Below are 9,286 nucleotides of genomic sequence, written 5' to 3'. Positions count from 1 at the left end.
CCAAGAAAGCTCAGTACAAGAAGGAGTGTTTTCCAAAGAAGAATGTTGTAAACATGTCTCCTGAAGAACTTGTGAATCTGTAAAAGCAATCAAAGACCTCAATGATGAATTTGACGCTTATCGTGCAGATTGGCTAGGTGCCGAAGTCAGATTTGTCAAACTGGTCGAGGGATTCAAACCAAAGGTTGCAGCTACATCACAACAAGAAATTCCTTAAGCTGAAGTATCTGCTCAGCCTACTGAAGAACATGCCAACACAACTAATGAAAATCAGCCTGTTGAAGACACTAGTAAGATGCCCGTGCTACGCTACGGGGTCACAAATGATAAGTGTAACATTGTTTACGTAAACATTCCTAGGAACAATAAAAATTGCTCCTAGACAGTGATCAAACAATGTTATACTGTTGATAGGCACACATCGAGCACAATTAAACATGCGGTTTCCAACCCCTTTCTTCCAAGCCAACTATTTTCTTCTCCATCTTCACCTGCAGGAAGATTTTTTGTTCTCCCTACCCGGCTTTCTCATTACTCACTCCAAATAGAAAATCCGCCCACACACATTTAGCAATTGCAGCTATAATGACCACCTTTCTCTCTGAATACAAGGGAACTCGCATGAAAAAAAGTACACAAATAAAAACACTTTACAAATAAGAGAGTATATAAAATTCATAAAGTGTTGCATGTACATGAATAATTGGCATTGCAATATAGAAAGCATCATAAATGCTTCTCATCTGAAGTTTATTCATAGAATGTAACTATCTGAAACATGCAAGACCTGAGCTCCAACACAGATTTTGCTTAAACGCAAAGGAAAAGCTGTTCATTTCATTGATATGACTAAATATTGTATACATCCAAGGTTTTGGATCCCGAACGGACCTTTTTTCTCATGGCGCACCGGAATTCGCGGTTACCACGGTAACCACGAAATTCCGGAAAAAAGGGACGAAATTTAAAATCAAATTTTTTAAGATAGATATAGATATGTTTATCAGTCTAATGGGCTATTCAACCGCAGCTACAACATGCACAGGAAAAGCTGTTCATTTCATTGATAGGACTAAATATTGTATACATCCAATGTTTTGGATCCCGAACGGACCTTTTTTCTCGTGGGGCACCTGGAGGGCATTCATTGTGTGTGTGTGTGTATGTGTCATAAAATTAATAATTAATTGAACAAAACTTTCACCCTCTTACACTATATAAAGCAAGATTTGACTGTATCAAGATGAAAACCAAAGCCACTGCCTGCTACTTGAGGAAAACATAAAACATAAAAAAATAGTATATATTTTCCAGCCAGGAACTCTGCTTGATCTGGATCTTCTGGCTATTTTTAGCATAATATATCAGTCATCATAAATTTGTTTCTATACTGATGCTTATTATAATTAACTTCCTTGGTGATAAACACCTTCTTTACATCACTTATAGGCATAGAAGATCAAGCATATCACTTTAGGCTAGTTCTGTATGATGCAAGGTGCTGGAATGTTTACATGTAGTTCTTAATCTGACAGGATATGCTCCATTTGGCCAGTTTGAAATCCAACAGGATATTCAAGCAGATGTTTTTGCCAAGCAGTAAGGTACATGATACAAAACTTTATGTTTTCCTTTAGCACTTTTTTGGCACGAGGGCTGTACTGCTTTCTTGACCTTGCAGTTCTTCAGCATCACTCCTAAATCCAAGGGTTTCTCCAGGAAACTCCTAAGCTTGTCAAATATCTTTTGGACCTGCCATGTAAATTATTATTATTTTCAGAAATTTTAGTGATTTGGTGAGAACAAAAATCCTAGTGTAGTTGGAGGTGATACTGAGTATATATGTGCATATGTGTGACGAAGTCACGCGATTTTATATAAAGGGAAATATAACAAATCTAGCTTGGGAATTTCTGTCTGAACAACTCCTCTAAAACAAGCTTATCCACCTAGAACTAAGATGCAGATCTTTTAATAACATACAGACCAGCCTGGGGTTAGAAATACCCAACGACCAATATGCATAAATAATAAAATGACAAAATTACATGTTACAGAACCATACGGTGACCTGCAACTCCCTGTCATGATGTTCAACTTCACCAATAAAAGTGGCATCATCGTCTAATAGTAGTATATGTGGATACTCATCTATTGTGATCGTTAGTAATTTTTTGGGCACTAAAAATCTTCTTTTAACACAAAATTATGGCCAACATGTATTGATGTTAATTCCTCTAACAGTAACTATGGCATGTCTTGTTCATAGCCATTCCAGAAGAAGAATCCAAAAATGAAACTGAACCAAATATTGCTACAGTGGTGACCGGCTGACTGCTGTGGAACCAATTGCTAATGTTGAAAAAAAAAGAAAACAATAGACCTTGGAATATATTTATTGAACATAGAAGATAAGAGAGTTTCCCTACAAACACATGTCTGTAATTGCACAAATAAGGATTGCCTAAAACACACCATACCTTGGTCCTTGGCGAACCAGATTAGAAGGCGAAGAGCGTGACCAGAGCGTGTTGCTTCTTTGGATGTGATTTGAGCAGCGTGAGTCCCATTTGCCTGCTCACTTGATTTATAATGGGCTGCAAGAGTGGTTTCTAGACAGTTCGACATAGGCGCGCGGATTTGGATCATAGAAAATTTGAATTTGGTAGGCAGCAAAGGTGGGTACGATGAGGTTTTGAAAGGACAGGCGGTAGCCGGGCATAGCACCAGAACTGGCCGTGAGCGCGCCGGTACACAAGGGGAAACAGTAATAGGTGGCAACTAACATGGTCAGGATTTGTTCTTCTTCGAGGGCCATGAAAGCAGCAACTGACATGAGCTAAAATGCTTAACAGCAACTGACACCGAAACAAATCTTTAGGCTATTAGTCTTTTTGAAGTAGCAGTGTAGTAGAGAAATGTTCCGGACTTTAGAAATTCCTGATTTCTGCAATATGGTAAAAGGTAATGATTCAGAGTTCAGGCTTGCTCAAAATGGGGAACATTTTCTTTCGCCAAAAGAAAAGGGAAGAACACTTCACAATTAGAATAGCTTATCGTATAATTATAACCGAAGTATGCCTCAATAAACAAATTGAATAGGACGTAGCAAACATAGGTACGCAAATGGTTCGATTTCCTGGATTTTGAAAAGCCAAATAGAAGTGTATGGGTAAACTTATTTGATTTAATTATTGACGCCCTCAAAAATTCTGTATAGTAGAAGTAGCAAGGCTGAAGCATCTAGTTTTTTTTGCATCTAGTTAGCACTGCATCTTATGGGATTACTAAAACTTATGGCCTAATATTTAATTGTAGACATTGTTAGTTTGTCACCACTGGGAATTACAGTAGACAGCTTTGAGACCTTGCATTGAGGGTACTCGTGAGATCGGAAACTTGCCTATTCCTCTCCAGACATCCGCATTTGGAGTGCCTAGCAACCTATAGCATTAAAAAATGAAGGTAGTCCATCAACATCTAATGCAATGACATGCATCTTCCAGTTTTGTCGTCAACTTTTTTAACACAAAATTAGGGCTTGCGTGATATCGAAATAAATTCCTCTACTGCATTCTTATTCATAGTTTCATTCAATGCTTGTAATTCCTCACTAATAAAGTAATAATTAAATTTCATTCATTTTAGAAGAAGATTCTGGAAAAGTAATTTGAAACCAAACATTCCACATCTCTGCAATTGCACAAGTAAGGATTGCCTAACAGAGATGAACAAAGACTTGACGACAGATAGACGAGCTTTTACTCTTCCATCAACACACCATACCTTGGTCCTCGACGAAGTGGATCAGAAGGCAAAGCGCACTTCTTAGGATGTAGTTCGAGTAGAGTAAGTCCCATCTAATTTGAGAGGCACCATGGGAGGGCAAGATGAGCTTTGGGAAGGGGGGCAGTAGCCGAGCAGAGCACCTCCATGTCAACCATCACAATAGAACATGCCACGGAGCGCATCTGTGGGGAGGGGATAGTAGCAGACAGTGGCAGCACCGTCGGCGAGGATGAGCAAGGTGCAGCCGCCGTACCTGTGGAGGTTGGCGTCGGAGGAGATGAGGGAGAGGCGTGGGGTGTGGTGGTGAGCCTGCTGCAGCAAGAAAGGGAGGAGGAACGAGGGGTGTTGGGGCCATGGACGCAACCGACGGCGTACTTGAGGGGGGTGCCATCGCGGGAGATGGGGGTGTGAAGGGGATGGCGAGGAGGACGGGGTGATGGTGATAGTAGGCGGAGGGACTGCAGCCGCAGAGGAGGCATGAGAGGCGTCGGTGGACGGCGACAACGGCGTGCTTGCCGAGGTCGGCCTCGGAGCAGACGGGTAAGGGGAGGAGGAGACGGCGAGGAGGAGGTGCTCGTCGTCGTGGTGGTGGTGGGCGGTGGGATGAGAGGAGCTGGGGTGGATGGCGCCGGCATCGGCCACCGTGACAGATCTCCAATCTTCCCGGCCGATGGTTCTTACGGTGGCTATTTCCTTTGGGTGGTCACAGGTGAGTTGTGGAGTAGACTGGATTGTTCGGGAGAGTTGGGGTTAGCTGCAAATGGATGACGGAGCAGCGGGGTCTTTTTGTAAAATTGCCACATAGTTCTTCACATGCGTTAGATGCAGATCCGACGATCGTAATCGAAGGATGGCAGGCGCACCATCATCACCAACTCAGCTTTTTATAGGAGTAGAGACTAAAAGCACCAGGGCTGCTGAAGAAATTCCAGCTCCTGAAGAAACTGCCAGGGCAACCTCCAATGATGTGCCTGAAGAAACTGAACAAGTCAGGGCAACTACATCAGCTGCACCTGAAGAAAATGAATCAACTTCATCCGCTCCTCCTGCAAAGTCATCATAGATGAAGAATATCAACCTTCCTTTTGCAACAGAAGCGAAGAAAACTAAAGTTGCGGAGAAGGCAGCTGTGAAGAAAAGGAAAGCATCAGCTACTACAGAGTCTTACACAAGAAAGTGAAGACTTTGTCGAGTTAATACACCAACCCCATTGATGTTGTTCCCATTTCAATTGTGCGCTCAAAGGATATTGTTCCCTTTGGTGAGGAATATGTCATACGTGATGACATTGATGAAGATAATTCTTCTGTTGCTTCTTCGGAGCAGTTGGATGAAGAAATTTAAGTGGATGATATCCCTTCAACTTCACTGGTATCATCGCTCATGCCTCAATTCACAGCTGAAGAGCCTGACGTTGAAGAAATAGATGAAGAAGACGAGGATGTGGACATTGGATCTACAATGCCAGTTCTCAATGATGATTATTTGGAAAGACTTCACCTCAATTCACCCTTGACCACTCCTCTACAACAGATTCCTCAGTCCCAAGTTCAAACTGAATAAATTCATACGGGCTCTAAAGGACATTAAACATCACTTCATTCTATTCCTGAACAAGTTCCAGCTACTAATGCTGAAGAAATGGAGGCCAAGATTGCTGTTGATGAAACTGCCGCTGAAATTCCTCAGTCTATGGCTCCAGAGGTTGTGCACCAAGAGGTTGTGAAGCATTCCACTGTAAATCTTCATCCCAAGCCACAAAATCCTCATACCAACAAGCAAAAGTTCAAGGCTGATGATTTCTTCGCTGAGCATCATTTCTTCACGGACTTCAATCCATATGACTCGGAAAGACTTCGGCGCAAGCATTTCTGGACAACGAGACAGATGAACTTCTACTCCTCACCGCTATTTGATAAAGATAAGGTTTTTGAGCATCGTCAAATTCCTCACGTGTATATGGAGTGTTGTTCATGACGCTCGGCTTTTGAACTTCTGTGCTGACATCTGCGACTGGAATGAGGAACTCATTCTTCAATTCTACGCTACACTGCATCTCACTAGAAATGTGGAAGATGCAAATTCATGGGTACTCGACTGGATGTCTGAAAATACTCATTACAAAAGCACCGGCCTCTGAATTGCTTCATGGCGTCCCAGTCAGTCCTCCCATTGAAGGCGCCACACTCATTTATGAGGAACCTGAACTTTCAAACCACTTGATACAAGTGCTGATGAAGCCATTGAAGCCTGGCCAAGCTCCAAGTACCACATTCCTTGTGAAGGAATTGATATATGTGCCAAGGACAGTTTATCGCATATTGACCAAAACCCTTAGTCTGATCAAGGGCCACAACTCTGATGAAGAAGAAGTTTTTGGCATCATGAAGAATCTGTTGTTCAATATCATACATGACATTCCTATCAACTACCATGCTTTCTTCATAAGGACTTTGGCCAATGTTGCTCTGTCACCTTTTGATTTGAAGCCTTATGCTCCATGGATCATGAAATTCATCAGATCAAGGTCTTCAATTCATTACCAGGCTGACTATCAAAATCATCTCAGCCATTTGCCACCTATTGAAGTCCTCAAAAGGACTATTTCCTCAGCTGGTGAGAAGGGCAAAGTTGTTGTTATTGATGAAGGCACTCGTCCATTGGATGGACAGTTTCACAAAGCTGCATCTTATTCCATCAATGATGACTCTGCAACATAAGATTCTGCCGCAAAAGCTTCAAAGCAAAATCCTCAAGACACTGCTCCGCGTGTGATGACTGATCGTGAACTTCTCCTCAGTCTTCATTAGAAGGTCGATCGCAACCACAAGTGGGTCAAGTGTCTGTTTGGTGTAATTCTTCAGAACATGAAAGTCACACAAAATACTATGAAGAAGAATCACTACTATTTGCATGAAGTATTTGACCGCACCTGGGCTATTCTGTCTAATATTTATAGTGCTGCAAAAGGAGATGGAATTTCAATAGGACTTTGACTAGGCACAACCACCTTCGAAGAAATTCAAGAAGGTCAAAGTTCCTCGGCTGGTCGCGAGTTCATATTCTTCATCGCACGAGACGGATGAAGCTGAAGACTTGAACGACACCGTGGCAGGCCCTACTTCAACGGACGACCCCACCAACGCTGACCCTCATCCATCGACATCATGATGATATTCTTCAGGGGCGTTAGTCCTCATTTTCCATCCCTTTTGGTCATTCGATGACAAAGGGGGAGAAATTTGAGTTAGTCTTCAAGCGGGTCTATTATATGGGCGTTTTTTTGTTAAGTTACAACTCTTGCTCTTCTGAGGTGTTTGCTCCGATGAGTTGTAAACTTAAGTCCTATGGTGCTCTAACTCTTTTGAATTGCTTTTCTGCATGCTTATTCCTCAAGTACCTTAATGCACGCATGTTGAATTCGTCAGAGTCCATATTTCATCATGCATTTCAAATTCTTCATATCATATGTCAAATACGTGTATGAATTACAAGATATAGGGGGAGATCTCCATGATATTACTCTACAATGCGCATTTGCTATCCAAAGCAAATTCCTCAAATATGCACATCTTCAGGGGGAGTTCTTCTATATCTTGCAATCAAATTCCTCAATATAAGTATTTACACTTCATATTTTTATCCCTGATGAAAACTTAACCTATTTGTCATCAATAACCAAAAGGGGGGTTGTAAGTGCATCTAGTGCATGAGGGAGTCCTAGATTAGGGGGTCTCCGGACAGCCGGACTATATCCTTTGGCCGGACTGTTGGACTATGAAGATAGAAGATTGAAGACTTCGTCTCGTGTCCGGATGGGACTCTACTTGGCGTGGAAGGCAAGCTAGGCAATACGGATATTTGTATCTCCTCCTTTGTAACCGACCTTGTGTAACCCTAACCCTTTCCGGTGTCTATATAAACCGGAGGGTTTTAGTCCGTAGGACAACATACAATCATACCATAGGCTAGCCTCTAGGGTTTAGCCTCTCTGATCTCGTGGTAGATCTACTCTTGTACTACCTATATTATCAATATTAATCAAGCAGGACGTAGGGTTTTACCTCCATCAAGAGGGCCCGAACCTGGGTAAAACATCGTGTCCCCTGCCTCCTATTACCATCCGCCTTAGACGCACTGTTCGGGACCCCCTACCCGAGATCCGCCGGTTTTGAGACCGACATTGGTGCTTTCATTGAGAGTTCCTCTGTGCTGTCGCCAGAAGGAAGGATGTCTCGTCTCGTCTTTAAAGACAGTACTACTGTTGGGGGAGCTTTGGCTATCGGCCAAACCCTCCGGCTAGGCGGGTTCATCATGACCGCCTGTTCGGCCGCCGCGCCGACGATGACTTCTCGGGTCATCAAAAACAGCCTCCATGTCAAATCGGCACTCGCCGAACAGATGGATCCAATGGAGCTCGCCTCCTTAAACGAGCTCTTGGATCGCATCGCCGCCTTGGGAGTCGCTACGGACTATGATTGGATTGGGCTTAAACCCAATCAAAGGGAGATTAACTCTCCACCGGTCACCCATCATATTGCAGTGGTGGAGGAACAATACGGCGACCTTTCCTCTATCTTGAGGACCAACTATGTACGGATTCCCGAGCTCTCCGAGCCGGACGCCCGTTCGCGGGAGGACAACATCCAATCGCTGAACTTAGAGTCAGGCAGCGAACTAGGATTATCGGGTAACACCCCGGAACCAGAACTTCCAAAATTGGAAACTCCTCGGCCCCTAGATCCCAGATCGGGTAAGGGTTCGGATTCAATTACACCCACCCACCCAAACATAAGTGATCTTTCCCACATCAGGCAAGAGCCCCAGGAAACAGTACATCACTATTGGGACAGATTCCTCCTTGCGATGAACAAGGTTAAGGACTGTCGCGAGGAAGACACAATCTTATTTTTCTGCAATAATTGCACGGACAAGGGAATCCTTAACGCCACAAATCACCATGAGATAACACGCTTCGCTGACTTGGCGTCCATAGTACGAAAGTACTGTGCGATGGAAAGTGCCTGGAAAACCAAAACAAACTTTTGGGATAATCCGACCCTGAATACAAACCCAGTCCGAAATAAAAGGGTGCATTATCACAATACACCCAGGTCAACTACCAAAAAGAAAAAACCCTCTACAGGGCATGGAACCGTACTGGAGGGATGGCTCAACGGACCCTGCAAATTTCATAGCACAACGGATATAATACCAACGCACAGCCTTAGAGCATGTTGGATACTCTGACAGGTGGCCAAAAGTGGTGAGGATCTTCTTATCCCAAATACCACAGAGCACCATCCCGTGGATAACAATACGGTGTTAACAGTGTTCGAGACCTTTGCATCAAATAATAGGCGCAAGCGAACACTCCGCAGCATGGCCGAAATCTACCACGTAGCAGCAATAAATCCATGGAGTGACACGGCTATTACCTTCAATGCCAGTGATGAACCTAAATTCTGAACAGCCCGAGCACCAGCCGCACTGGTCC

General features: G+C 43.4%; 1 long non-coding RNA gene across 1 annotated transcript; it reads right to left on the bottom strand.

Moving 5' to 3' along the window:
- Window positions 1-1,270: 1,270 nt before the first annotated feature.
- On the bottom strand, window positions 1,271-4,477 carry LOC119332321. The gene is made up of 3 exons (XR_005160902.1): window positions 3,787-4,477; window positions 2,481-2,947; window positions 1,271-1,752 (listed from the first exon to the last, which is right to left on the bottom strand). It is a non-coding gene; the product is annotated as an uncharacterized LOC119332321 (long non-coding RNA).
- Window positions 4,478-9,286: the final 4,809 nt, after the last annotated feature.

This window comes from Triticum dicoccoides, chromosome 7A (assembly GCF_002162155.2).
Source record: "Triticum dicoccoides isolate Atlit2015 ecotype Zavitan chromosome 7A, WEW_v2.0, whole genome shotgun sequence".
Classification (NCBI taxonomy): domain Eukaryota; kingdom Viridiplantae; phylum Streptophyta; class Magnoliopsida; order Poales; family Poaceae; genus Triticum; species Triticum dicoccoides.
Note: the sequence above shows the minus strand (reverse complement) of the source record. Positions and strands in the feature narration are given on the sequence as shown.